This window comes from Zootoca vivipara, chromosome Z1, assembly GCF_965207765.1.
Source record: "Zootoca vivipara chromosome Z1, rZooViv2.hap1.1, whole genome shotgun sequence".
In the NCBI taxonomy this organism is placed as follows: domain Eukaryota; kingdom Metazoa; phylum Chordata; class Lepidosauria; order Squamata; family Lacertidae; genus Zootoca; species Zootoca vivipara.
In genome coordinates, this window is record NC_142583.1 from 21,475,414 (window position 1) to 21,502,681 (window position 27,268).

A 27,268-nucleotide genomic window follows, 5' to 3' on the forward strand; every position below is an offset into this window, starting at 1 on the left:
AGCTGGTAAAGCACTGGATGAATGTGATCCCGCGGCCGGGACCCCGTAAGGAGCCTCGCCGCAGCATTCTGCACCCGCTGGAGCTTCTGGGTCAGCTTCAAGGGCAGCCCCGCGTAGAGTGAGTTACAATAATCAAGCCTGGAGGTGACCGTCACATGGATCACTGTGGCCAGATCAGGGCAAGAGAGGTAAGGGACCAACTGCTTGATACGGCGGAGATGGAAAAATGCCACCTTTGCTGTGGCTGCAACCTGTGCCTCCATGGAGAGGGAGGCGTCAAAGGTTACACCCAAACTCTTGACAGAAGGCGCTGGCACTAATTGAGCCCCTGCAAGAGATGGCAGTTGGCCCCCCAACCCCATGTCGTCCCGACCCAGCCAGAGGACCTCTGTCTTCGAAGGATTTAGCTTCATAATAGTAGTGACTTGTCTTACAGCAGGGGTGGGGACCTGAATCAAGCTACTGAGCCACTTGACAATCATCCAATGTCACTATGAAGCATTGCCATGAACCAGTCTGCAAAGGACAACAGTCCCTTTGCCCATGTGGTTTGATTTCACAATGTGCTAACCAAGGAAGCACTTCCTTTTTATACTGATCCCAGCAAGCTTTACAGATGTTTCGGTGACATTTACATTTAATTCCTTGCTGTCTTACGCTGATCAGTTTAAAATGGCCTCCAGCAATTTGCCTCCAAATTGCCTCCAAGTGTCCCTATTTTCAACAAACAGTCCCAGATTTACACAAGCTGTCCCGGTTTCTGATTTGATCCTGGAATGTCCTGCTTTTCCTTAGGATGTCCCTATTGTCATCAGAGAAATGTTAGAAGGTGTGGAGTTATTCGACCCCTGAGCCACAGAGATAAGTAAACTTTTCCAACAACACATGTTGAGCTCAAAGCGGCTGCTAATAATCGCATTAGCATTAAACAGCAACAAACATTTCAGTCACTATAATACCAAACACAACAGCATATACAGTGAACAATTATGGTTCCTTGCTGCCCTGCAGGGTTGTTGTAAGAACTATAACTAGATAACACATATCAAGTGTGCTGAGCACTCGAAAATGCTATACAAATGTTATTATTGGACATATAAGCTTAACATTCTAGGGGTGAGTTATTTCCCTGAACTACCCCCCAAAAAATAAGTTCTTGGAAGGAAAGGCACACAGAGGAATGACAACACATACAAACACACAGCAAATTGCTGGAGGCCATTTTAAACTGATCAGCGTAAGGCAGCAAGGAAGTAAATATAAATGTCACCGAAACAATAACCCAAATTAAAAGAGCACGCATTGTGTTCTAAATCTTACAGAAAATGTGCTAAAGATTAAGTTGCATATAAATAAATAAGACAACACACATCTGAAACTGGATATGTGTAAATCATGCCCCAGAGGGGGAATGGTATTAAGCAGGTTTAGGCATAAATTATCTAACTAGGGCAGGGGTGTCAAACTCAAATTCATCGGGGGCCGCATCAGCAGTTTGGTCACCCTCAAAGGGCCGGTTGTATCTGTAGGACTATGTGTCCACTCTTTATTATCATAAATTATTGTCACTGCATTCAATTATTACTGTTTTTTGTAATAATGTAAGTAATAACTAACATAGTCAGAATAATGGCAAGTAGATATTCAAATGTACAATTCTTGTACAATTTATTGAAAAATGATTTTTGGTAACTGCACTGGGTGGTGGAGGCTCGCTAGGGTTTCATGCAGGAGCTTTGCAGAGCTACTGGTACCTGGAGATGCTGGGGTCCTTCTGCATGCAGGACAGATGTTCTGCCAGTGAGCCACCACCCTTCACCAAAGGGACTGGCTGAGGTTGACTCACTGGAGCTGTTCTCCTGGTTCCAGGGTTTAAGGGCCAGAAGTATAAAGCAGCATCCTATGTTTCTGAGGAGAGGGAGAGGGAGGGAGGAAGGAAGGAAGAAAAGAGGGAGTGGGAGGGAGAGAGGAAGAAAGAAAAGAGGGGAGAGAGAGAAGAGTAGGAAATAAGGAAGGGAATAAAGAAGGAAAGAAAAAGAAAGAGGGAGAGAAGACAGAGGTGAAGAAGGAAGGAAGGAGAGGGAAAGAAAGAATAAGAATGAGGGAGAGGAAGAAAGATGGGAAGGACGGAAGGAAGAAAGGAAGGAAGTAAGAAAGAAAGAAAGAAAGAAAGAAAGAAAGAAAGAAAGAAAAGAGGGAGCAGGAGGGCGAGAGGAAGGAAAGAGGGGAGAAAAAGAAAAGTAGGAAATAAGGAAGGGAATAAAGAAGGAAAGAAAAAGAAAGAGGGAGAGAAGACAGAGATAAAGAAGGAAGGAAGGAGAGGGAAAGAAAGAATCAGAACGAGAGAGAGGAAGAAAGAAAGGGAAGGGGGGGGTCGCCGCCTTGATTCAGCGCCAGAAAAGAGCACGAAAGGACCCAGAGGCAAAAAGCATTTCCCGTGCAGCGTGAGGCAGCGGGTGTCCGTTTTAGGAGAAGTGCGTAAAGCCTCAGAGTTGCACGTTCGTGAGGCTGAGCCGCTGCTGAGCTCACGTTCATGAGGCTGAGCCACGGCAGGAGGAGGAGGAGGTGAGGCAAGAGGAGGAGAAGGCGGCGGCTTGCCGGGTCGGTGCCCAGCAGCGCCGTACGGAGAGTCCCGAGCCTCTGGGACGCAGCAGTGCTCTGTAGCACTTTGAATCCTCCTCCTCCTCCTCCACGCGGCGCTGCTGGGTGCTTTATCTGTGCTTCAGCAGCAGCCGTTTCCAGGCGCCGAGCCATGGCAGCAGGAGGAGGATTCAAAGTGCTACAGAGCACTGCTGCGTCGCAGAGGCTTGGGACTCTCCGTGCGGCGCTGCTGGGCGCTGACCCGGCAAGCTGCCTCCTTCTCCTGCTGTGGCTCGGGGTGTCCACGCAGCGCTGCTCCGGCCGCCTTTCTACCCCCCCCCAGGCCCCAGCTGTTTGTTGGCGCTTTGTCGGCGCGGCGCTTCAGCAGCAAGGTGCTGCTGCTGGGTCCCGCTGGCTGGGGCGCTCGGCGGGCCACATGACGAGGTCTGGCGGGCCAGATTCAGCCCCCGGGCCTTGTGTTTGACACCCGTGAACTAGGGGATTCTTCTACTGATGCATTTTGGAAAGCCTGGCAGTAACCTAAAAGGGAGATCAATTTAAGGACCACATTTTTGTCAATTTTGTTTGTTATTTAAAAAATCTGGCCTGGGGGATGCTCAGATCCGTTAAGTGAATTGATACAGTAGGATCCAAGCTTGCTTCCTGAGGGATCAGCTATTAGTTACGATAAACAGATTTTGCAAAAAACAAAAACAAAACATTTTTACCCTGTTGTTTTTAACAAACATTTTAGCTGCAACTTTTCATTACTTCTACACCTTTAATAATTTCTCATTGTTGCCCATTAGAATCTTAGCCTTCATCTCAAAAACATCAACAAATATTGTAAAGAGACGCTTTATGAAGTCATTTATAAAAGAGATGCAGGATCGGCAACGGCCATTGAGTTGTTGTTGCTCTAAATTGTTTCAAGTTTAAAATAACTTTTAACTAAACTTTCCAACAAGTATCAGTGAGAGTGGTGAATCATCATACAGTTCTGACATTTTTATTTTTTTATAAAAAAAACAGCAGCTGACCAGAGTGATGCTGTTCTCCGACTAGAGGAGACTCCATTCCCTCCAAGATTTCTCTGATGAATATAGGGACATCCTATTCTATTATTATTAATACCCCACCCATCTGACTGGGTTGCCCCAGCCACTCTAGGCAGCTTCCAACATATATAAAAATATAATAAAACATTAAACATTAAAAAAAACTTCCCTATACAGGGCTGTCTTCAGACGTCTTCTAAAAGTTGTATGGATACTTATCTCCTTGGCTTGCAGGTCGCATTACTCCATACTTTCCAACAACATTTCTCTGATGAAAATAGGGACATCCTAAGGAAAAGCAGGACATTCTGAGATCAAATCAGAAACCGGGACGGCTTCTGTAAATCTGGGACTGTCCATCAAAAATAGGGAAACTTGGGGGGAGAGGTCTGAGACTCTAATATATCTCATACTCTCTCCATTCATCATATTCTGTTCTTCCCGACATAGCTGCCAAGTTCTCCCTTTTTTAAGGGAAATTCCCTTATGCTGAATAGGCTTCCTCGTGAGAAAAGGGAAAACTTGGCAGCTATGCTTCCCGAGGAGAGCATACAATACCTCACAGATTATCTTTACATCTTCCTGCTTTGAAGCAGTAAAAGGGAAATGTAGTTCCCAAAGCCACTTAAGTGAGTGAGGTTACTTAGCTTATGTTTCATGGGTCTTAAACTAGTTTGTTCTAGGCTCAGATAATACTCACGAAGCATCCCATATCTCCAGTGCCACTACCTATGTAGTGTTTGCATGAGATTCTGGTATTGTTTAGTCGTTTAGTCGTGTCCGACTCTTCGTGACCCCATGGACCATAGCACGCCAGGCACTCCTGTCTTCCACTGCCTCCCGCAGTTTGGTGAGACTCATGTTGGTGGCTTCGAGAACACTGTCCAACCATCTCGTCCTCTGCCGTCCCCTTCTACTTCCCAAAGCTGGACTATAATAACACTGAGTTGGACAAGAACGATCACGACAACAAACTTGCTCTTTTGTAAATTTGTCAATGAGTTTATTCAATGAAAAGTTTGGGCTCAATGCCTGTCCGACTCCATATCCTTCTCCAAACTTTGGAAGGCATTCTCCATAATCTCACACTCAAGGGACTGGTGATTTCTCATAGATGTGATGTACTCTGCACAAGAGCAGTTTATTTCACATTTTCAGGGCTGAGCCATGCATTGCAAATATGCTCTGGCTCAAATGAAACAATTGATTTTTTTTGGTCTGTTGCTTGAAATCCTTTGCTCTTTCGATTTAGATAGAAAAAAGTGGTTTGCATAACGAAAAGTTAACTTGTTTATTGTTGGGATGAATACTGCATGCAACCGGAAGCAAATGTTCCTCACCTTTTAAATTTGTGTGTGTGGGTGTGTGGGTGGGTGGGTGGGTTAGTTTGGAGACAAAGGTGTAATCAATACTGTTATGTACTGAGCTGTCGACTCCGAGTATATTTCAAATACACTCATTCAAAAACTTATGTCCTGTGGTGTGACTTAATTTCTGAATAAGAGGCATGGCTTACAAATCATATGTGGCACCTCTTACATGGAACCTCTTCTGCTGCCCACAGATGTGAGGAGAATAATTTGTTTTTTTTTACTGAGGAGACAATGGCACACTATTACTACAAGATTTCAATTAATCCTTGCGCCGGCATGTCACCAAAGTGCATACTGGGAACATGTTGTAAATAATATAATGTTCTTCTTGTGTCATGATGTATTTTTCTCTGATATCACGTGTGATTTGTCTACAATAGAAAGTAGACCTGGACCTGGAGCAACAGTTGGAGGCAGGAGCACATCTGCATCACAAATGTGCCCTTTTCATTTCCTCAGGAAAGTTAGCATAAAGTTATGGCAACAAACAACTGAGCATGTGCAAATACGACAGTTTGGCTGATAAGTCAAGCTAACCTTTGCCTACTGTTCAGGTACAGGAAACAGAAATCAACTTGTAATCGATCTCGGTTTGAATTATGGAACAAACTTGGTTGGACTGAAGTCATGGGTCAAGACTCAAGATACATTCAAGATTTGACTTAAGAGCCAACCAATTTTGAGTTTTGGTAGCACCAGTAGTCTAGTCCAGTATGCAACTAAATTAGGGGTCCACCCACACTTCCACTTATCCTGTGCACAGGTCCTAGCAGTTTCCCACCTGCCCCAGGCTTTCTAGACATGGGTCTGAGTGCTTTTGCTCCTTTCCTTGGGAAAACCCACTATTTAGTGATAAATGGGAGCAAAGGTCAATATGGAGGAAACCTGACTGATGTTGACTCTGATTCAGCAGTGAAGATCGAGTTTCCTTGGCAGAAAGCAGTGGGGCAAGTGCAAGTCTGGGTGAGCCCTAGAATAAGTGACTGGAAGTAAAAAGAGAATTTTTGAAAGGGCTATCTGGAAGGAAATGACATGAAAGTCCCCTGGAGTTCAAATGAACAGGTTATCAACCATTAATAACATTTTCCCTCATCAGGCACACCATGTCTTGTAACCTGGTGGAAAGGATTCTTTTGCTTGCTGCTATACCTTCAAGCAGTTCCTGAGCAGTTGCAATACATAAATCCCCATACAGTGGTACCTCTACTTATGAATGTTTCTACTTATGAATGTTTCTACTTATGAATGGAGCTCCGTCCGCCATCTTGGATGCGGTTTAGATAGGATTTTTTCTACTTACGAATTTTTTCTCCCAATGCATTCCTATGGGATTCGACTTACAATTTTTTTCGACTTACAAATGTGCATTTGGAACACATTAAATTCGTAAGTAGAGGTACCACTGTATTTGTTTGGAATGTGGCTTCCTGACTAATATACCAGCAGAATAGACCAAGCATGAAGCATGGCAAAAACATGATTACTTAAAAGGATCATAACTTCACGTTGTGTCCTCAACACTGCCTTCCAAAGAACACATTAGACAAGGAGACATAGCCTAATTTTCATTATCTTTGGATGCTCAGCAGTGGATCATATGACTGAATCTTAGCCATGCCTATTTCTTTCTTTTAAAGCAGCAGTTGCTTACTAGATACAGTCCATTCCAATCCAAACCTCCAAGTGGTTTACAAACATCATAAATTGCAACATTTTTTATTAAAAAAATGATATTGTTATTAAAAACTGAAATGTAGAGAAAGGTTACTAACAAAACTAGCCTAGAGCCTTGATGGCAACATGATCCTCTATTTTCTTAGGAAAATATTCTAGTAGATACAGACCCTAGTTCAGAGTTGGACGTGACCTGTTGCCCTTGATGTGTCTGTGGTGTCTGATCTGTGATGGCCGTTTAATGCTTTGAACCCCTCCATCATAGGCTCAGGTTGTATATATGTGTAAATAAACCGTATATCATAAAGACACCACAGTCTCCACTGTGTTTCATTTCCAAAGGAAATGCAAACCCTGGCTAAGTGCCTGGAATCTCTCACTGCTCTGAGATTGCGGTGGCATGTACATTATTTTCTAGAATTAGAATGTGGAACTTGCACTGAAGATTAAGCTTGCACGAGAAACCATATCTGATATCTGATCCCTCCCAGAAGGGTTTTTTTAATTTTCATTTTACCCCAACTTATTTTTCAGCAAGCCATAGTGATGTAAGATTTTCCAGCAGTCCTGGATGATCTGTCTTGAACCTTGAGAACTACCCACGTTGCCAGTCTACAAAGTCATGTCAAGTTTGCTAACAATACAGATCACAAAGAACTCTCTCGGGGATTACATCACTGAACAGAATGAAGGTATAAATTGCAGGATCACCAGTCCAACCCTCCTCTAGTTCTCAATCTCATAATTGTAAATAATTCGTGAGTACCAAAATCTGTGTGGTTTCTTTTTTTTTTTAAACTAAGATAGTGGTGGGAGAAATCTAATGAATTGAAAGCCAACCTCATGTTATATTGGAGTGAGTCTCATTATTTTTCTGCCTTTAGGCTACCTTCTGCAATACTGAATGACTGCAAAATGGAAATATAAGCATATGGGTGAAGAAAAATGTATTTCAGCAACGCATGTTATCCTGAGACCTGACAAATGATATGTGTCCTTAGGGCTCTATTTATATAATTGCAAACACTTGGGAATTATGGGCATTTGCATATGAACGAAAAGTTCATCAAAGGCCTCATAGGAACAGATGGTCAGGCTGGATCTCTGTGGCATAATCAACCCTGGTAAAATGTAGATATAACCTATGACAGAGAAAAGCATACACTTGCCCTTTCTTTAAATAATCTCTTTGTTGGGTTACAAATGCAACAATTCAAATTCACAGGGCAGGCTGCATCCTAGTGCTCAGACCCTTGTTCTGCATTCCCCAGAAACTTCACTTGAGGGAGTCTTGCAGCTGAGAAGGATTTCGCCCTGTGGTGCAAGAGTGTTTGTCGCCAGCTGCTAACAATGACTGACAAGCTTCAACAAAATGAATAACTGATATGAATCCGTATGCCAGGGATGGGAATCCTGTGGCCCTCCAGCTGGTTTTCAACATTGCCATATACCACCAGCTAAATATATCACAATGTCCGATAAAGGATGGGCTGGTTTCATGGTTTTTCCTGCATCGTGATTTACGCCGGCGCCTGCTCTTGTGACTTCCTGCCCTCTGCAGGAAGCAAGGAAGAGCTGAGCCGGCAGAGTTAAAACGGGTGGCAGGAATCGAGAAGAACATTGGCTGGCTTTATGGTTTTCCCCACATTGTGATTTTTGCATAGTACACAATTCACGCCATATTGCTAAGTCAAAACTTACCGATATCACAATATGGACCTCAAACCAGTTTTAGACGATATATCAATATATCGCCCAGTCCTAATCCGGAGGGTCCTAGGTTCTTTATATTGACCATTTATAATGTGATATTGCACTAGGTTTAATAAATAAATAAAAAATTATGAAAGAACACTCACATGTTACAGGGACTAGCAATGGTGTCTCCCCTGTTCCTTGCTAGTAACACATTGCAAAAAATATGTCTGATGTGAAATCATCTGTTAATGTTTCCCTACCCACAGTTCTCTTCATTGGCTCTGTCTAAAAGGAAGCTTGATTCTCAGTGGTTCTCACAAACATGGGGCCAACGGACTAGGGGCCTAGCTGATTATGTCTCACTTTAGCTATTTGCCCACCCTAAATTTGTGATGTAGTGCTTAGGGCGATGGTCTAGGAACCTACGGTAGGAGACCAGGGTTCAGATCCCCACTGGGCTATGAAGCTCACTGAGGTGATCTTAGGTCAGTCATCTCTCAACCTAAGCTGCTTAGGGTTCTTGAGAGGAAAAATGTGCATACCACCCCCAGCTCTTTGGAAGAAAAGTGGGATATAAATGTAATCTTCAATAAAATAATAATAAATACAACATTGGGAGCGGCCGCCGAGACCACATAACACCGGTCCTGAAAGAACTACATTGGCTCCCAGTACGTTTCCGAGCACAATTCAAAGTGTTGGTGCTGACCTTTAAAGCCCTAAACGGCCTTGGTCCAGTATACTGAAGGAGCGTCTCCTCCCCCATCATTCTGCCTGGACACTGAGGTCCAGCTCCGAGGGCCTTCTGGCGGTTCCCTCGCTACGAGAAGCTAAGTTACAGGGAACCAGGCAGAGGGCCTTCTCGGTAGTGGCACCCACCCTGTGGAATGCCCTCCCACCAGAGGTCAAAGAGAACAACAATTACCAGGCCTTTAGAAGACATCTTAAGGCAGCCCTGTTTAGGGAAGCTTTTAATGTTTAATAGATTACTGTGTTTTGATGTTTTGTTGGAAGCCGCCCAGAGTTATTATTATTATTATTGGTTAGCAATATACATTTTAAAACGGATGGTGAAATTGTTGCATCTCCAACTCTACAATTCCATGGTTCTATGATGCCCCCTCATCAGAAAAAGAAAATAATGAAGTAAATAGTTCCACACGTGATTTGAACCTGCCTCTGAATTTCTCTCACATTCTTTAGGTGCAGGTATGAAATCCTTTGCAAGTTTGATAGGAAGCTGGAGAAGGAGTTCTCATAGTCAAGGCAGATTTTTCATTCAAATTATACATGTGGGAAACTAATTTACTTACGTTTATATGCCAGTGTCCTTCCATCATGGAACCCAAAGTGGCAAATGTGCAGTTTCCAGGAGGACTCCCATGCAGACACTGACCACACTCAGACCTACTTAGCTTCAGCAATGTGGTGGTCTTACGTGCCTTCAAACCACACCCTGAGATGATGCACCTGAAAGAATGACATGAAAGAAATTATTTTGGGCTCCAAAACATTTTTATTGGATTGGGTATCACTGCTATTAGAACTCAGTTGTGTAGTTGTCACAACACCAATGAGAATCAGTTATGGTCTAATTTGTTGGGTTTCCACCTACATATCTGAGCCTGGCCTCCATTTTAGCTGCAGCCTCACTGGCTAACCCTGAGTGGGAAAGCCATTCTCTCACAGCCTTTGTTCTCCAGCTGATAAAAGGAAAAAGCAGTGGCTGTTTTGCATAATTATTCTAATAATATTGTGCATATTACAATAGTAGTAAACCGATCCTTGTTTTGCCCTTGAGATTTCAGTATAACATTTCCATACATAAATATTGCACGCTTATACTGTAATTAAGGCTACGTCAGATGCTTATCCGCTTAAAGCTAAAAGCAGTAAACACAAGGAGGCAGAAATATTTTCTGAAGAGGAAAAAGTGCACCCCAAATATATGAAACTTGTTTTTTGAAGTGGTTCCTCACTGTATCGGAAGAGAGACAGCAGAGACCTGCTCTTGGCTTAGCATGACAGGGAAAATATTTTACACTACTGTATTCTGTAACCAAGATTTGAGCACATACTGATGTCCTGAAAGCAACAAGGCTTATTCAGAGTGCACTAGGACAACACTTTCCCCCCATTTTGTAGAAATTCTCCCCGAATGGTCAAAATGGAAAGACACCTTTTAACACTGACAAAAACAAATCAGGCCTTATTGTGCATCTGTTGAACAATATTGCAAATTTCTTCCTCCCCAGATAATTTTATATCACACCTTGTGCTTTTGTTTTAAGACACAAGAGACACAACAATAGTACGGTTGGTAAGGCTGCCTTGAGATTATTTAGCATGAAAGAATATTTGCATAAGTCAGGTAGGGCTTAATGACAACAGGATCCTGCTGGATATTGGTGGCTGGCAATACCGGCTATGCAAATATACCCAGATCCTGTCAACAGATGAATAAAGGCCAGTAACGGGCAATCTTTGTTTAATCTGTTCTTTCTCACACAGTTTCTATTAAGATGTCAGCCTGTGGCATTCTGCTCCAAAATAAATAGGTCGTGTTTGTCTGTTGCATTTCAGTGATATGCACCAGCTACTTGAAGAGGGTATGTTAAAATTGCTATTCATGCCGAGCTTCATTACTGAATAGGGTGAAAACCTCGTATTCCAAATGGGAAACTCAAAAGAATACAGTAGTTTACACCCTCCCCAACTATGGGATACATTGATTCCTGAAACATATGCAGGTAGGATGGACATTTAGCATATCATTTTAAAAAGAGGACACAGATCTGCATAAAATGTGCTGATTTGTATGGATAGCTAAGCAATTACCATACCAAATCATTATGGAACTAATTACTATACTTAAAACAGAAAAACAATACATGGGGGGAATGCTATAATCAGGTGACCTGTGTGCCTAAGTCTGCTGTCCAAATCGTAACTGCTGATGGCCAACTTCAAGACCTCTGAGGGGCAGCCCAAGGCACCTCAGCACCTGCTACCCCATGATGGGGGTACAAACTCCGCAAGCAGTTTCTCCTGCAGGATGGGAGTGGGATTCGTTCCAGACCACCACCACCCTCCAGACCAGTGTTTCTCAACCTTTTTTGGGCCACGGCACACTTGTTCCGTGAAAAAAATCACAAGGCACACCATCATTAAAAAAGTTAAAAAATTTAACTCTGTGCCGCCCTATATTATAATTATGACTGTAAGAAACACTTGCCAAATATTGCCTTCCGGCGGGTCAGTGCTGTGAATTGGCGGCCGCCAGGCTCGTTTGCACTGAGCTTTGGGAAAGAGGAGGAGAAATATTGCTTTCCAGCGGGTCAGCACGTCGCGGCACACCAGCCAGCGTCTTGCGGCACACTAGTGTGCCGCGGAACAGCGGTTGAGAAACGCTGCTCCAGACCACCAGTGAAGCTCTGCACTGGTTCCGTCCTCCAGAAGAAGCTGATTCTAAGCCCTGCCTGTCGTCATCTCATGGTGAGCAACAACGAGTCAGCTCAGTGGAGTGGGAGGCCAGCCAACCAACAAGTGTACTTGCCTGTAGCCAGAGTCCGTATCCCAAGTCAGGTCCAGCCGTAGGGTTATGTGAACATCACATGGCTAGGGGTCAGGGAATGTGGTGATCAAAGGTCAAGAGGAGCAAAAAGAAGCAAGGTCAGGCCAGGAACGACAAGTGTTGTTTCCAGCATCTGACTGCTGCTGAGAACTCTGTTCAAGAAGGCCTTCTCCTCCATGTCCTTGAAGACTGATCAGCTGCAGGTGGAGTCACTCCTCCTTCTCCACCTTTAGGCTGTTTTCAGCAGGAAAAGCCCATGGCATCACCATACCACTGGATGGTGGAATGCCTCCCCTCTTGCCAACTCAGCAGGAGGAAAGGCATTTTTGTGGAGCTTTGCCACTGGTCCCTCTCTGCCCCAGAGCTGGGTGGTGGAACTGGTGTGCCACCCCTTGGGAGGTGCTTCTTGATGTGACCACCTCACCCAACTTCATGGGTGTGCCATCTCTGAGGCCTCTACTCTCCCTTCTTCTGGTTATTTATCTTTCAAGTGGACTTGGACTGGGCTCCTTCAAAGAGACGACTGTTGTATGTACAGTAAGCATTTGGCGATCGTATATGGAGGGCATTGACTACCCTGGAAGGAGATTCTTACTAGCATACAACATACCCTTCAACATTTCTCTGGTGAAAATAGGGACGTCTCATTCCATAATGATAATTTTACTACCCCACACATCTTACTGGGTTGCCCCAGCCACTCTGGGCAGCTTTCAACATACGGTATATAAAAACATTAACAAAAACATTAAACATTTTTTTAAAAACCTTGCCTATAAAGGATTGCCTTCAGATGGCTTGGTGATCGGATAACTCCATACACTCCAACATTTCTCCAATGAAAATCGGACATCTAAGGAAAAGCGGACAGTCCGGGATCAAATCAGAAACTGGGACGGCGTCTCTAAATTATGGAGGGCCTTGGAAAATAGGGGCACTTGGAGGGTATGCTACACAAGAAGCATAACGGGGGGGGGGGGCTGTTTTGTTCAAGAGTGACTGGAAAAAACTGCAGCTAAAGCAGGATTTGGTATGCCTTTCCGTAACAATAGTCAAGTACTGTAAATACTTTTCCAAATAGTATTAGTATAATTCTGAAAAAATACTACTATTACTCTTTGTATACTGTGTTAGTTTTATGATGTTAGCCGCCCTGAGCCGAGCTCCGGTCGGGGAGGGCAGGGTACAAATTCTTCTTCTTCTTCTTCTTCTTCTTCTTCTTCTTCTTCTTCTTCTTCTTCTTCTTCTTCTTCTTCTTCTTCTTCTTCTTCTTCTTGTTTTCCTTATTCCCTGAAATTAACGGATTCCCAAACTACTTTCCATTTTTCACTGGCTAGCTTGTATAACCTGTAGGATGCTCCAACGGCATTTATGTTTTTAGACAGGCCCTTAGTCTCCTGTTTGTATATTTTGCAGCCACAGGAATTGTAGCAGCATACAAGCAGAACAACCAATTTTTCAGTTTGCTGTTAGTTATAATCAAAATGTTTCTCAACTGCAACACAAGATAAGAGGCTGGCAGTTATTAATTACAGAGGCATATTAAAAATTACAGAAGGGGTGGGTTTAGCTTAACTGCTGTGCTATACAGCACTTGACAATAAACATCGGCACAGCTGAGAGAACATTATGTTTTCAATTAATGGCAGGACATGCTGCAGATGAGTGCTGCTGTCTAGGCTAGGGGTGCCCACTGTTCTCCAGACACTGGTTTTGGAGGGTCATAGATACATTTTGCCACACAACTGGCATCTTAGTCTTTATGGACTGGGGAAGTGTGTAGAAAATTCATATAGTAATATGTGGAAATGTGTACTATGTCTTAGATACTAAGATAAATACCCTTTTCGGGGATCATAGGCAGATGTAGGGATGAGAGCACTTCCGTTAGTTAACTGTTCTTAGGACCCAAGTCTATGTCCTGGCCTTCTTGACAGATTACTTTTCTTTTTGTGTCTCTTGATTAAAATTCGGCAGAGTCACCCATGGCTGGGATAAAATAGCCGGAAAACTTGATAATCTCCGATCCAGACAATATTGGTCTCTTCCAAGTGAAGAAGGTCGATTAATCAGTGAAATAAATAGGGAAAATAAGCCAAATGTGCACAGTTTCTGGTCTTACACAATGTTGCCTCCTATCCTCCATTTATCTGGCTTGTAAGAAGTTTTCAGAGGCAGTCATGAAAAGCATCCATGTCCTTGCGAGGAGACCCCATTGGAAAGTGTATGTTCTATAGTATATAATATAATATATGGCTAATTACAAATACAGTATAAAGGTTAGCAGGAAGGAACTTGGAGAGGTAGGGCTGGCCTTTATTTTATAGATTTATTTTCAGCATGTACGGTACATGCTGCTCAATTTTTTTCGGACCGCTTGTGAGCAATAGGAATACAATTTTAAAATACCATTTAAAATAAATAAATCACAGAATAATGCAAATGGCATTCAAATTCCAGCAGACAGGAATCACCATAAAAGTTTCAGTGCCAAAGAGCAAGCCATTGCAATCTGTGGACTGAAATGTTCACAGGTCTTCAAGTGGCACTGGAAAGACCACCAAGGTGCCAGGAGAACCTCTCTGGGGGTGGATTTCCATAACTTAGGGTGCCACCACCAAGAAGGCCCTTTGCCCAGAAGCTATGTGTCACATGACACTTGGCGGCTGTAGCAGACAGTGGGGCTATGTTGCTGTGTCATGGTGCTGCTGCTTACTGAGAGGCAAGGCAGTGGAGGAGGACTGCAGTGGGGGGGGGCATCGTGGCAGAGAAAACCCAGTGATCCTGCTGCTGTGACCATGCTGCACCCACATCATGCTGAGCCCCACTGCCTTGTGCCCCTCCCCTCTTGGTAAATGGTGTTTTGGAAGGCTGAGGAGCGGTGCAGCCCCACCCAAGCAGCCAGTTGCTACTGCTTGGAGGTCTTATTCTTATTTTATTATCACAGCACTGCACCTCTTGCTAGCCAACTATAAAAGGCTCCTGCTAGAGGTCAACGTCTTTCAGCCCTTAACCCCGTGTTCCTTGCCACATGCACACACCCAGGTAGAAGCTGAGAGTGACTTGCATTTTTGGCTCAAGCGACCTGACACCTTCTTAAGCAAGCACCTCCAGCTACCTCACTTTGCAAAATGTGGAGAGAAGGTCGTCCCTCTGCTCTGTGCAACCAGGACTGTATATCCTATAACAGTGTGAATGCAGAGAAACACGAGGTACAGAAAACTGATCTTTATGTAGGTCGGTAAACTGGTTCAGCAGCCCACTACTGTGGAGTAGCTTAAGATGCGTGATTCAATGCCACAGGAGCTGTGTGTGCCTCAGGTATCCTATCTGTCCTACCTCCTCTGTTGGTACAAGGTACAAAAACTTCGGACTGAAGGATGCTGCTGCTAAGGAAGTATCAAAACTTGGGGTACCCTACTTAAAAGGTTTCCCAACTTTGTCATGGTCTGCGGCTTCAAAACCAGTCAGGTTCAAGAGAGAGAGCCAAGTTAAAGTGGCAAAACATTGGCTAATAAGCCTGATCATTTTATTTGCTGCAACAGCTCCTAAGCAAAGCAAAGAAGAAGCACCCAGAACATCTACTTTTAGAAGTTCTTAAAGTTTCCCATAATGCATTTAAAAAACCATTATTAACATGTCCGAAAATGTCTGGACAGAGGGGTGGTGACAGGCATAAATCTGAGTCCCAGACATACATCTGTCACTCAAGGCAGTGATTATACATCTGTTTTTCACCTTTTAAAGAAAGTATCTACATTCCCCTTTATTATCTTGAATCAGTTGGCACTATCTGTTCTTGCTATGCCTGGTGAATTGCATACACTATCTTGTGAGTGTGATGGGCTTCTGTCTGGCCCTTTCTAAAGTGTGATATTGCCCAATCTGCCAATCAGGAGGGGGATCCTGACTCCATGCTGTCACATCTTGGGGATTATGGGTGACCCTAACTCACCCACATGGCTACGCAGGTCTTATTTCCTCCATCAACATCTTTATTATCTTTGAAACTAAATAAAACCATTTATTTGGCTATCTGGGGTCAATTTCTGGGTTTCAAAAAACGGGGTTTCCTTGCCCTATTCTGGTACGTAAGATGGGTTTCTGATGTTCAGGTCCTGAGTGTTGTTGTCTAGGTAGACAAAATGGCACAACTCACCAACGGCAGGTATCAACAGGCTCCAAGTTCTGCAGAACTACAAAGAAACGTAGGAAAATGAGCATGGAGCATAGAGTTGGGAGAACGAATGAAAGGAGACAGCTAGAATCTTGAACAGCAATCTACACTGCAGTGTTTTGCTGGTTCTCACACTTGTCATTGTTTAGTCATTTAGTTGTGTCCGACTCTTCGTGACCCCATGGACCAGAGCACGCCAGGCACTCCTGTCTTCCACTGCCTCCCGCAGTTTGGTCAAACTCATATTGGTAGCTTCGAGAACACTGTCCAGCTATCTTGTCCTCTGTTGCCCCTTCTCCTAGTGCCCTCAATCTTTCCCAGCATCAGGCAATTTCCAGGGAGTCTTCTCTTCTCATGAGGTGGCCAAAGTATTGGAGCCTCAGCTTCAGGATCTGTCCTTCCAGTGAGCACTCAGGGCTGATTTCCTTCAGAATGGATAGGTTTGATCTTCTTGCAGTCCATGGGACTCTCAAGAGTCTCCCCCAGCACCATAATTCATAGAATCATAGAATCATAGAGTTGGAAGAGACCACAAGGGTCATCCAGTCCAACCCCCTGCCAAGCAGGAAACACCATCAAAGCATTCTTGACATATGGCTGTCAAGCCTCTGCTTAAAGACCTCCAAAGAATGAGACTCCCCCACACTCCTTGGTAGCAAATTCCACTGCCGAACAGCTCTTACTGTCAGGAAGTTCTTCCTAATGTTTAGGTGGAATCTTCTTTCTTGAAGTTTGAATCCATTGCTCCGTGTCCGCTTCTCTGGAGAAGCAGAAAACAATATTTCTCCCTCCTCCATATGACATCCTTTCATATATTTGAACATGGCTATCATATCACCCCTTAACCTTCTCTTCTCTAGGCTAAACATACCCAGCTCCCTAAGCCGTTCCTCATAAGGCATCGTTTCCAGGCCTTTGACCATTTTGGTTGCCCTCTTCTGGACACGTTCCAGCTTGTCAGTATCCTTCTTGAACTGTGGTGCCCAGAACTGGACACAGTACTCCAGGTGAGGTCTGACCAGAGCAGAATACAGTGGTACTATTACTTCCCTAGATCTAGATGCTATACTCCTATATGATTCTATGATTCTATGAATTATGGTGCTGGGGGAGACTCTTGAGAGTCCCATGGACTGCAAGAAGATCAAACCTATCCATTCTGAAGGAAATCAGCCCTGAGTGCTCACTGGAAGGACAGATCCTGAAGCTGAGGCTCCAATACTTTGGCCACCTCATGAGAAGAGAAGACTCCCTGGAAAAGAACCCAGCATCAGGTTCTTTTCCAGGGAGTCTTCTCTTCTCATGAGGTGGCCAAAGTATTGGAGCCTCAGCTTCTTCAAAGTATTGGAGCCTCAGCTTCATCAATTCTTCGGCGATCAGCCTTCTTTGTGGTCCAGCTCTCACTTCCATACATCACTACTGGGAAAACCATAGCTTTAACTATACAGACCTTTGTAGGCAATGTGGTGTCTCTGCTTTTTAAGATGCTGTCTAGGTTTGTCATTGCTTTTCTCCCAAGAAGCAGGCATCTTTTAATTTTGTGACTGCTGTCACCATCTGCAGTGATCTTGGAGCCCAAGAAAGTAAAATCTCTCACTGCCTCCATTTCTTCCCCTTCTATTTGCCAGGAGGTGACGAGACCAGTGGCCATGATCTTAGTTTTTCTGATGTTGAGCTTCAGACCATATTTTGCGCTCTCCTCTTTCACCCTCATTAAAAGGTTCTTTAATTCCTCCTCACTTTCTGCCACCAAGGTTGTGTCATCTGCATATCTGAGGTTGTTGATATTTCTTCCGGCAATCTTAATTCCGGTTTGGGATTCATACAGTCCAGCCTTTCGCATGATGAATTCTGCATACAAGTTAAATATGCACACTTGTAGAGTTTCTTAACGCCCAAATGTTACCTTTCTGCATTTGAATCTACTAACAGCAATTTTCAATACCTGGCACCTTTTTGGCATTACTTTCCAAATATTTATAGTGCCACACTTCACTGCTTAACAAAGGTAACATTCCTAGTTTCTCTGTGGGGAAGAGATGTCAGGACAGGATGGGGGCAAGATTCATTTTCAACAGTGTGTCTGGCTGTTAACCAGAAGGCTGGCTGTGGCAGTATTCCTGCATTAGGGGGTTGGACTAGATGACACTTGGAGTCCCTTCCAATTCTACAGTTCTATGAGTCTATGATCAAAGGCCAGTTCAAAGGAATGCTGTTTTAAAAAGTAATGGGCTTGATCCAGGCGAAGGCTACAGTGCTAACCATGGCCAACTGTTCTGGTTTATTTCTGCAGAACCTATGTGCAACTTTGTCTAGATACAACCTAAAGTATTTTAAGAGTGCCTGTTGTGGTTATAGACAGAGTTTGCATACAAACTTCCTTTGTGTTTTTTTCCTTGCATGAGTCTGACTTATATTTATGGACAGCCTTGTAGGTTCTCACTTCGCTTAAACAGACGGCGGAAACAAGAAAGTTTAAAAGCCTTCATTGTCCACTTGCCCTTGTGACATTATTGGTTGCCAAAGGGCCTGGGAGGATTAAAGCGAAGCATTTATGCCCACCGAGTCTTTCAAATGCTCTTTCGCGTTTTATGTCTCCAGTGCCGGAGTCAGAGGCATCAACCATTTTATAAGGATAAAAGGAAGCTGATTCAAAAACACTAAACATGAGGGGGGAAACTGCTAATTATTTAAATTTAGAATGGGATGAGAGTATTGGAGTGAAAATCATAAGGCGAAAAGTCACACACACAGTCAAAATATAGACGCCTGGTACCAAGTGCAGGTTCTGTGTCCCTCAACATACTTTTGGGATGTCCTACAAAAAAAACCACAGACTACACTACCCATTTGAACACTTTTAACATGACTAGAGTAAGTCCGCAGTCAAATTCCTTGAGCTTGGATACTCAGTAAATCCTTTTTCAAGTCACCCCACTATTTTTAAACTAGGCTGCATTAAGATGGCCCAGAAGTTAAACTGGAGAGAAGGTTCCCTGGCCTTCCATATTTTCTATTAGCATACAACTCTGGATGGTGCTGTGATCTAAACCACTGAGCCTCTTGGGCTTGCCAATCAGAGGGTCGGTGGTTCAAATCCCTGCGATGGGGTGAGCTCCCGTTGCTCTGTCCCAGCTCCTGCCAACCAAGCAGTTCGAAATCACGCCAGTGCAAGTAGATAGATACTGCTGCGGCGGGAAGGTAAATAGCATTTTGGTGCGGTCTGGTTTCCATCACGGTTTTCCATTGCACTGGAAGCGGTTTAGTCATGCTGGCCACATGACCCAGGAAGCTGTCTGTGGACAAACACCGACACCCTCGGTCCGAAAGTGAGATGAGTACCACAACCCCATAGTCGCCTTTAACTGGACTTAACCGTCCAGGGGTCCTTTACCTTTTTACCTTACAACTCTGCAAAACACAGATTTACTTTGCTGTGAAATAATTTAGCCTAGAACCACCACTAGATAAACTGTTCTGCAATTTGTTCTACCGTGAGGTCCCTGTGCAACAGTCTAGCCTTGCTTTATTATAATTATATAGGCCAGATCTGGACCCAGGTATTTTGTTGCCAAAGTCATGTAAATGTTCTGTCTCCCAATCTTGTGTTATAATCATGATGAGCAGCGTAACAATAGCACATTCAACAATAAAGAGTTGACCGGGATACAGTTTTATTTTTATACGTTTCCGAGCACAATTCAAAGTGTTGGTGCTGACCTTTAAAGCCCTAAATGGCCTCGGTCCAGTATACCTGAAGGAGCGTCTCCACCTCCATCATTCTGCCCGGACACTGAGGTCCAGCACTGAGGGCCTTCTGGCGGTTCCCTCATCGCGAGAAGCCAAGTTGCAGGGAACTAGGCAGAGGGCCTTCTCGGTGGTGGCGCCTGCCCTGTGGAATGCCCTCCCAACAGATGTCAAAGAGGAAAACAACTACCAGACTTTTAGAAGACATCTGAAGGCAGCCCTGTTCAGGGAGGCTTTTAATGTTTAATAGATTACTGTGTTTTATTTTTCTGTTGGAAGCCGCCCAGAGTGGCTGGGGAAATAATAAATTATTATTATTTTTAATACCTGCCACTTCATATACCCACACCAGCCACTTTACAACAGTGTTTCAGCCCTAGTGTCTGCTGAGGATCGGAAAGCTCTCAATCCTCTCCTAGGGAATGCGGGGGATATATCAATCCAGCTCTCTCTCTCTGACATTTTCCTTGAAAGCAAAGTAAGCATAGGGTTAGAGTGGTCACTTACATGTTATTAAAGAATAGAGTATGCAAAAGATTCACATATATTTATTCCTATGCGCAAATGCAAGTGGAGGAGTAGTTGCTCGAATTGGCATCTTGATGGTCAGATGAGGACCATCCCTCTGAGCCTCCTGCACTTTTTCTACAGAAGAAGACCCTCATGCATATTAAAAGTGTTGCCAACTTTTCAATTGCCCGCTGCTCCTCTGCCTGTACATGCCCTGCAAGTTTTAGCAGGAAATCAGTGTTACCTCCATAGGGGGAAAGGGAGAGAAGACATCCTCTCCCGGCTGATTTCTGTCAACTAAACCTCTGCTTACAGGACAAGAACAACCTTTCTTATAGGCATGATGAAAACTGGGTTCCAAAGAAGCACGATTCAACTTCCCTCCTTGAGATCAGAGGAAGACAGAGGCTGCAGCAGCTAAGGAGCAGTTAACAGATGCAGGTAGTGGAGCTTCGTCACCTTTTCCTTTGTTAAGGGTGCTGGGAATTATAGCTCTGTGAGAGGTAAACTACAGTTCTTGGGAATCTTTGGTGGATGTGATTGAAATATAGGGTGTGTACACAGCCATTGCCTGGGAATCTGCCTCACACCAAAGCAGAAATGGCTGGCAAGAGCCACACAACACACATACCCTGCAGGGATTTGAGGCAATAACTTTATTGATTCTTTCTTAAACCAGAACACATACAGGAAACTCCAGACTTCTCCCAGATACAACTAACGTCGAGTGCCCCCTTGTGACCGAACCATATATCCCTCTTCCTGGCCTCATTGGGGCACCAAGCACCATTCAATACGGGGAAACTCTGTTTGAGAAACCACATGTATGTGCTCCACATGAACACAAAGACTTACTTTCAAGGGAGATAATTATTTCTTATCGTTAAGAAAGGGGGCCTCTGTCGAAGAAACGGCATAAAAATAGATATTAATGTCCTATCAGCGCAAGATAACGTATTTTCTTGCCGATCACAGTTGTATTATGTGGCCAGCCAGTAAACGATATAATGCAGACAATGTCTGTTCTTAGTTTAAGAGATATGGATGGTGCTGTGGTTAATTCATTATCTAGTTCAGTAGTATAACAGCAAGTGGTTTGCCATGGTAACTTACACTGCAATGGTTTTGATCTGCCTGTGGTTTAAAAACACCCAACAAAAACTAACCCCATGACTTTTTTTTAATAAAAAAAAAATCAAGAAGTATGACACATAATTATTTAGCTAAAGGGGATTTTTGCCGTTGCCTTTGTAAAATCAGTTTAAATACAACTGGAAACTTTATTATGAGTTAATAGTGAACTGAAGCTGTGTCGATTTGCTGTTAGCTTGCAGCGCCTGGCCTAAAAGCATCTGGAGGAGGGGTGGGGAACCATAGACCCAGAAGCCAAATGCATCCCTCTCTTAGGCTTCTTCCAAGCCCCCCCCCCCAACCGTTGGACCTAGCATTGCCACCTTTGTTCTGGCAAAATACCAGACAGGGCAGGAGATTCCCCCCCTTCTGCTGCCAAAGTGACTTCAAAGCAATCCATTACAATCCATGGCAGCCTAACCGGATGGCCCCTACAGAATTTGCCATGCACACAAACACACACACAAAATACTAATACTACTACTACTAATAATAATTTTATTATTTGTACCCCACCCATCTGACTGATTTACATGAATTTGTAGATCTGTCTGTACTTGGCTGTCCAGAACTTAAATACATGACCTTTCACACACCTTTTCAAACACATGCATTTGGAGAGTGTTGTGTATTGAGTCAAAGGATTTTATATCAGTAATTCTATTGTATGTATTTGCATTAGGGTAAAGTAACTGCTTTTTGGTTCCAGAAGGTACAGCTACTATTGGTTCATTTAAGCTGCTGTATTTGGATCCTCTGTCTTAGTGGTTTCCTCCAAAAGGCAGCAATGTCATTGCCTGATATTGTTCCCTCCAAAATGTATCCCTTTCTAGCTTGTCCCCCGTTCCTATAAATGTAGCTTTCCTCTCCTCTGAGCTTAGTCTTGTTTGCTTTAATAAAGAAGTGTTACTAGAGAACTGTCTCCAGCATATTATGTCAAGAGAGCTGAAATCACAAACCCCGTGTCACAACAGAGAGGACCCCCCAACTTGGCATGGTGGGGGGACAGGAGAGACAGAGAGAAGACCTGAAATACAGGACAAAACTGTATCAGTGGTTCGAATCCCTGTGACGGGGTGAGCTCCCGTTGCTTGGTCCCAGCTCCTGCCAACCTAGCAGTTCGAAAGCACGTCAAAATGCAAGTAGATAAATAGGAACCGCTCCAGCGGGAAGGTAAACGGCGTTTCCATGTGCTGCTCTGGTTTGCCAGAAGCGGCTTTGTCATGCTGGCCACATGACCTGGAAGCTATACGCCGGCTCCCTCAGCCAATAATGCGAGATGAGCACGCAACCCCAGAGTCGGTCACGACTTGACCTAATGGTCAGGGGTCCCTTTACATTTACCTTTATACAGGACAGGTAGCAACCCTAATTGCACCATTTTTCCAGGCCACACCACTCACCAGCCATGTTTTGTACCTGCCTTGAGTGCTTTGGCCTGGCTGGGATGTGTCTTAGACTCTGTTAATAATGACTTTTGCTTGCCTGGATGGAGACTGGAGATGCATTCTGATACAGTGGTGCCTCACTTAACGAATGCCCTGCTTAACGAAATTTCCGCTTAATGAAAGGTTTTTTCTAGCGGAGGTTGCCTCGCTAGACGAATGCGTTTTACGAAAAATTCGTCTAGCCAATCGCGGTTTCCCATAGGAATGCATTGAAATTCAATTAATGCATTCCTATGGGCAAAAAAAACTTAAAAAAAACTTCAATGCATTCCTATGGGATTCGCTAGACGAATTTTTCGTTATAAGAAAAGACCTGTGGAACGAATTAAATTCGTCTAGCGAGGCACCACTGTATTCTGAGTCACTATGAGTTTGCATTGAATTGTATATCGCTGGCTGAATTTGTTTGTTCTCTGCCTTATTTATATGCTGCTTTGTTTATGATTATAGTGACTGTAATATTTGTTAATTTTTAATGGTGTTATTATGAGCTGCTTTGCGGTCGACATTATTGTTGGAAAGGCGAGAAGCAAATATGAAATCAAACAATTTAAAGGCCTCTTTACCCAGGTGGATTCTTTCTTTCTTTCTTTCTTTCTTTCTTTCTTTCTTTCTTTCTTTCTTTCTTTCTTTTCTTTCTTATTCTTGAACAAATACTACACAAACTTGACTATAAATTTTACTCTTTTTCGAACATGATGAGAGGATGCAGCTGCTCTTCTTCAAAGTGAGCTTGTCAAACAGGTACTCCCCAAGGCCATTCTGCGGCAGTCCCAGGCGCCTCAGGTTTGTGAAGTGGTCTCCCAGCTGCTTAATGACCTTCACCTCTTCCTCCAGGTACTCAGACTCCAGGAAGTCACACAGATGAGGGTCTCCCTTCTCTGTTGCGAGCTTGTGCAGATCCAGCAAGGTCTGGCTCACCTTTTTCTCCACCTGCAGGGCACTCATCCTTCTCTGGCTTCTTGAGGTCCTTCAGCAAGATGCACTCTCCTCTCTTGTTCTGATATTTCAGGAACTTATCTGCATGCTCCCACTTTTCTTGGGACTGCTCCTTCTGGAACTTGGCAGTGTGACACAAGGCAGCATAATCACGGTCAAAGTGGTAGGACATGGACAGATTTTTAAAAAGCTAGCGCACAGCTCCAAATTCACTAGCTGGTTCAAGGTAGCTTCACAGTCGGCATAAAAGTTGTGGCACACCTGAGAAGCCATCTCTGTGTCCTAGCAAACTAAACTGAAACCAAACAACACCACAAGCCCTACACTACTGTTGCTGTCACACAGGTGGGTTCTTATTGACAGCTGACTGTCCAGAATGGGTGCCATGTAGCCAAGAAAATTGCCAGGGTCTAGCAAATGAAGGCAGGAAGGTAGGGTGACCGTGGCATGGAGGCGGGGGGTGTCCAAGTGTGGATTGCAGCTGGATTTGCCCGCTTCCCTGTGAGATGGCAACCTTCCCTCAGCCTGTGTCTTGGTGGGAGGCCTTTATCCTATTTGATCACCTCACCTCTTCACATTTTGCAGCAGCCTTTGTCCCTCTCCAGTCCTGTCCAATATTTCTTTATTAGTTTTCCTTTACATCTAATAAAGTTTATGTGTTTTTCTGCAGACCCTCATCACAAAAGCCTCAAGTATCCTTTCTTCCATTTTGCTAAACATCCGTATGAGCCTTTTCTCCATATGTATGTGTGTGGGTATATTTATTTTTCAGCACTGAAAAATATTCCTCAGGCTAGCATGTGCTGCTTCTTCTTATGAAATTATTTATCTTTTCTGGATCTTCTGTCTTCATTTATTATGCTTCCCATACTTGCTCACTTTGTTTCCTATCTGTGATAAAGGGAGTTTTATTACTTGTCACCAGTACATTTGTTTTATGCTCATCTGCTTCTAGCCATAATTATGGAAAGCATGAAGCACACCCAGTTCTTCTTCAGCTTAGATTTTAATCGGAACCAAATAAGAACACAACTCCTTCCCCCTCGAAATCCACTACCCTCTCGCTGACACCTGGCTACTTCTGTTTTGGTCTTACTCCTTCCGGCGCAGATTAATACTGGGAAATTTAATTTTTCCACAACCGCTGCAGGCATTTGTATCCCTGAGAGGGTTGTGCTTGATGTGCTCTGTTACATTGCTTCAGGGAAACAGAAGCCAGAGAAGAGAGATAGACCTCCAACTATCCTCACAGCCAGGTAAACATATGGGTGGAAGAGGCTTAGAGATTTGCAGGAAGGTGGGTAGGGATTTGGAGGTGGTTAAGTGGGAGGGGATTGGTGACTCACAGGGAAATAGAGAAGGGATCAGGCTTCATGGCACCCACAATTACTGTATTGGTGTTCTGGGAACTCCTCTTGTCAGCTTCTGACCTTGCTGGGTAAAGGACCCCAAGAACGGGAAGGGGCAAGGGGCATCATCCAGATTAACCCCCTAAACCTACAACTGTTCATATCCTGAACAGTCTGCCAACCCTACAACAGAGCAAATTTTGATTCCGATTGGATCAGAATAAGCAAGCTTTTTGCCAGAGGGATGACAAAGCTGATTCTGAGCCAATTGAAACTGAACTTTTCACCCGTCACTAATTCCGCCTACTCTTTTGGTATTATACACTCTAACAACTTCCTGCTTGTTATCTAAATTCTATGAATGATATCCAGTGTTCATCATGAATTAAATCCATTGGTTTCAATAGGTCCACTCTAAGTATGACTTAAATTGGATATCATCTCTTATTTGCCAGCAAAAGTAGATGCATGCTTCATGTTGGCAATGAAGGCTAATTCAGATGTAATGGCAAAGCACAGCTCCCTCCCACTGTCCCCAGTCACCTACCCTCACATGAACTGGTTCCCCTCTCCCCCTCCTGGTTTCCACTAAGCATCATTTGCTGTATTGTTTGAACTGGCAAACTATGGTATTTGCAAAATAAAAAAATTCCTTCAGTAGCACCTTAAAGACCAACTAAGTTTATATTTTGGTATGAGCTTTCGTGTGCATGCACACTTCTTCATGTAACTAGAACTATGGTATTTGTTTATTTAAAGCATTATTATCCCATTCTTCAGCTGCAAAAGTTAAGTGCTTTGCCTCCTAACTGCAAATTGAAACCATGCTTTGAAGCACGATCAAAAATTAGCCCAAACCATAGTTTGCCGGTTCAAATGTCCTCACAAAACAACTCAAAACCACAAGTAGATGAAGGAATGAGCATTGGAGAAGGAGGGGAGAGGAAGAAGGAACCACATGAATTGAGTCGGTTAATTTCCCTTAAAACACACTTTTCCAAGAAGCAAGAAAGCAAGAGGTATTCTACAGCCAGACTGGCCTGCGTCAGTCTACTTAGAAGACGCCTGTCACAGACTAATAAGTCCCAACCACTGCAATAGGACATGCAAGGATTTCTCCTTTCCTTATACAAAACAGCACTGAGTCAGGAGAACATTTACATATTACAGCTGACTTGTGCACAGCCAATTACATAGCACATCAGACTCATGCAGTACAGCCTCATTCTTTATTTACCAGCAAGGCTACTAAGAAGTCACCTCTGGCCTGGAAGAAGTGTAACACCAGCTGAGTCCCATTTCAGGAGGAGTTTGATTGGAGGGTATCCCAAGCACTTCATTCCCTTCTGGGCTGTTCAGTTGCAATTTTAATTATAACCCCCCCCCCACTTTAGGAGCTCACAGAGATGGAGAGAATTGCCAGATCTCTCGATCTCTCATTCATCCTAGAATTACCGTAGGTGGAGAAAATGTATTGTGCACCCCAAAGCTCCCAGGCAACAGGCAAGACACATCGAGATACAATAAGCCTGTTTCAAGGCACTTAAGTTCAACAAAAGATTTTCCAACAATGCACTTAAACCTCATGCTTAACCTCAAGTTCAACTTGCACTTCAATGCGTGGTTCCATTTCTTCCCCGGGATTCATGGACAGTCTAGCATTTTCACTTTTAGAAGCTCAACCATAAGTATTGTCACCATGATGAAACCATTTCAGAGAGTGATTTCTTTTCATATATCACATTTGTTTCAGAAATATTAGAAAGAATAGAAGTGACATAATACTTGACCCAGCAGGAAACAAATTTAATTATATATATATATATATATATATATATATATATATATATATATATATCCTTTTTCTTCTTCTTGTGGTATAAGGGGCTGTTCTTTGTTTGAAAGATTGGCCAAGAATCTGTTGGGGGTTCAAATTTTTGAAGGTCTTCTGAAAGTCACTGGATAGTCTTGGGCAAAACTCCCAGCCTTCCTTACTTCACAGGATTTTTG

General features: G+C 43.6%; 1 pseudogene; it reads right to left on the bottom strand.

Moving 5' to 3' along the window:
• Positions 1 to 23,609: 23,609 nt before the first annotated feature.
• Positions 23,610 to 24,182, bottom strand: LOC148687300 (ferritin heavy chain A pseudogene; annotated as a pseudogene).
• Between the last annotated feature and the right edge of the window lie 3,086 nt (positions 24,183 to 27,268).